This window comes from Nelumbo nucifera, chromosome 7, assembly GCF_055504915.1.
Source record: "Nelumbo nucifera cultivar China Antique chromosome 7, China Antique-T2T, whole genome shotgun sequence".
Lineage (NCBI taxonomy): Eukaryota > Viridiplantae > Streptophyta > Magnoliopsida > Proteales > Nelumbonaceae > Nelumbo > Nelumbo nucifera.
Genome location: NC_142655.1, coordinates 31449236 through 31452261, shown reverse-complemented (window position 1 = coordinate 31452261; position 3026 = coordinate 31449236). Strand labels below are relative to the sequence as shown.

Below are 3026 nucleotides of genomic sequence, written 5' to 3'. Positions count from 1 at the left end.
AGTGCATTTATCCATATTCTTTTACAATAGCTCTTACAACATAAAACTGATTCATTAACCAATTTAACTGCCGAAATTGTGCTTGAAGTTAGCTAAACAGATTTTCATTATGAGTATCACATTGAGTTCAAATTAGATAGATTATAACCTATATATGGTAGAACAAACACAATGGGTGGTTGACTGTGCCATTGTTGTTTGGTAACACTTGGCCACCTTGAGTTTCCTTGAGAAGCTCCTCTCTTATACTTTATTGTGATATCCTATATATTCCAATTTCTTCCAGAAATATGTGGTAATATCTTGTAGAAACTTGTTACTACTTGTATATATTAGTTCAAAATTCAAATCTAAACTAAATCAAAATAACACTATTATGTATCTAATAAAACATAAATAAATTGTATAATAAGTTAAAATTAGGATAAAAAACTATACGATTTAATTAAACTTATGGGATGACAGTTTCATACATACATACATGCAATATTATATTTGACACAAACCAATTAATTTCACTTTGGTTAATATGAAATAGATCTTAATTAATTTCCTTGGAGATAGAACATGGATTAACCACTATTAAGGTCTCAATGTAGAAAAACAAATGTCACTGACATTGATGAACTAATTAATAATTAAAAACAGAAACCATTGGAGGATGTAAATTAAATGATCCATAAACTATGCAACAAATCAATTTGGATGTAACAGTATATGATTGAAGAGGGAAACAAGTGCAACAACCTTCAAAGAAGATAAGAGGAAAAAGAGAACCAACACAGTTCCAGCAGCATATATATATATATATATATAGGAATTTGAATAAGGAAAAGAGATCAATTGTGCACATATAGATCGACTCCTTGTCTTGATGAATTTAAATTAAAATACAATCCATATTCACTCTCACCAATCTGAAGATCACCTACTGCATAATTATATTAATGGGTACTAGCTAGCTAGGGTTTCCAAGCTGAAACCCAGACAACAGGCTCCTCCTTCCATGTCAAGTAGAGACCAGCAGAATCATCATCCCCTTGGGCGAGCACAAGTGACCAACCTGCTCTATACCTTTTCAGGAGTGCTTTTACATCGTCCACCACATCGTCACTGAATCCAACCAGTGAGAAGGCCTCCTTTCTGAGTCTTTGAGACCATTGGCGGCCCCTCTCTCTTATCTCAGATTCTTCATCACCAACATCAACCTCAACCTCACCATCACAACCCAACACACTCAGAATGCTCCTTGAGCACTCCCTCTCCAACATCAATCTCTCATTGCTAGTTGTGGAAAAGCTCTCCTCTAGCATCTCATAAAACAGAGAATAAAACCTCAGGCATTCGTCAAAGCACTTGACAAACTGATCATCCATTGAGGAGCTAGTAAAGTCGGCCTCCTCCTCAACCACTGTCACCACTCTGGGTCCTAATGAATGAATCATGCGGACCACAGCATCTCGGTCCTTGACATTGATCCTTCGTAAGGCTCCAATACAGTTCACTGCAACAGCTTCATCTTCTTGCACGCCGAGCTCTTCCTTGGTGAGCTCTGCCAGGCGTGAGAGCTCACTCACAACCTGAAACTCAAAAGGCACCCCCATCAACCTAGCAAACTTCTCCATCCTCTGCCGTATTTCTTTCATTACTGACTTCTCCATACTCACTGTTGTCACCACTGTCAGCTTCAGCCGTGGCGTTTCGTCGCTCCTTGTAGCCAAGGCCTCTAACAGAGTAGGCCACTGGGTGCAGAACGTGTTGCTGATATCAATTATGTGCAGTTTGCTCCCCCCATCAAAGGCTTCCAAGATAGCCCCATTCGAAGCTACGTGACCAAAGCTTGTCCAGGGGCTCACCTCCTGGAACTTCAGCATCATCTTCCTCACAGACTCAAATGAGCGACTCTTCTCTGTGACCGATGTCAGAATCTTGTAGCAACGCTCACCGGTTTCTGTTGCCTTACAGAAGAGCGCTTGCAGGAAAAGAGATGCCAGTTTCTGCTCACAATCTCCATAGGCAGATGCCAGCTCGTTTAGCATCCATAGAAGGTGATGAATCTTGGTGGAATCCTTTTCACTTATGGCCTTTGCGCATTCTCGGAGAAGGCTTGCTGCCCATTTCGCAGAACCACATGGGTCGCCGGATTCTGACGAGAGACTGCAGGTGGATGTCTGGCTGATGACCGGAAGTTGCTGGTTGCTGCTGCTTCTCATGCCTGATTGGCCATTGCCTGGTTGGATGGAGTAAATCAAGTATGGAAGCTTTGCGGTATAGAGGGTGGTGTCCATGATGGGGCTCTTGTGATGATCTTGATGAGGCGCCCTAACAGGCTGAAACATTTCATGGAGGAAGACAGGAAAAAAACAGGAGGAGGAATTAAAGGAAAACTATTATCTATAGGCCTTTAATTCTTTACTTTGGGCTTTGGAGTCTTTATCATGACACTATGTACATGCCTACATGATCAGATTGCTCTTATATCTAATGACCCTTTTATTACCTTTATATGTGTATGTATGATTACAAATACTTCATTAGGTCAATGTCATGAATTAAGTTATTAATTCAAGGTGTTCGGCAAGGAATGAGACATCTGTCCATTGGTTTTAAAATGCCAAATTGCAAAGTCCCATCAAATCTTCAGTCTCTATTTATCTAGCTATTAGTTGGGTCATGGATGGGAGAAATTAAATAAACGAAAGAGTGAAAAAAAGAATGGAAAGAAAAAATAAAAAGATTTCTGTTCTCCACCTTATGGCTAAGATCATCAAGTATTATTTGTCTTCCCTACCAATTTATACCTGATTTCTATTCATTATATTCACTTTAATTACAAAAATCACAGATTGGGACTTCAATTTAAAATAAGAATGCATCTACACACACTGTTTAAGGAATTATATATTGCTAAGCATGCGAAGCCAAGCGAATTATGTACACTGCTTTAAAAAAGAAATGAATTAGAAAATTAAGGCCTAAATGATTTTGCATGATAACAAATTAAAGTACCACTCCTTTAGGCTGTG

General features: G+C 39.0%; 1 pseudogene; it reads right to left on the bottom strand.

Annotated features, from left to right (window-relative positions):
• Window positions 1–728: 728 nt before the first annotated feature.
• On the bottom strand, window positions 729–2461 carry LOC104598249 (protein SHORT-ROOT pseudogene; annotated as a pseudogene).
• Window positions 2462–3026: the final 565 nt, after the last annotated feature.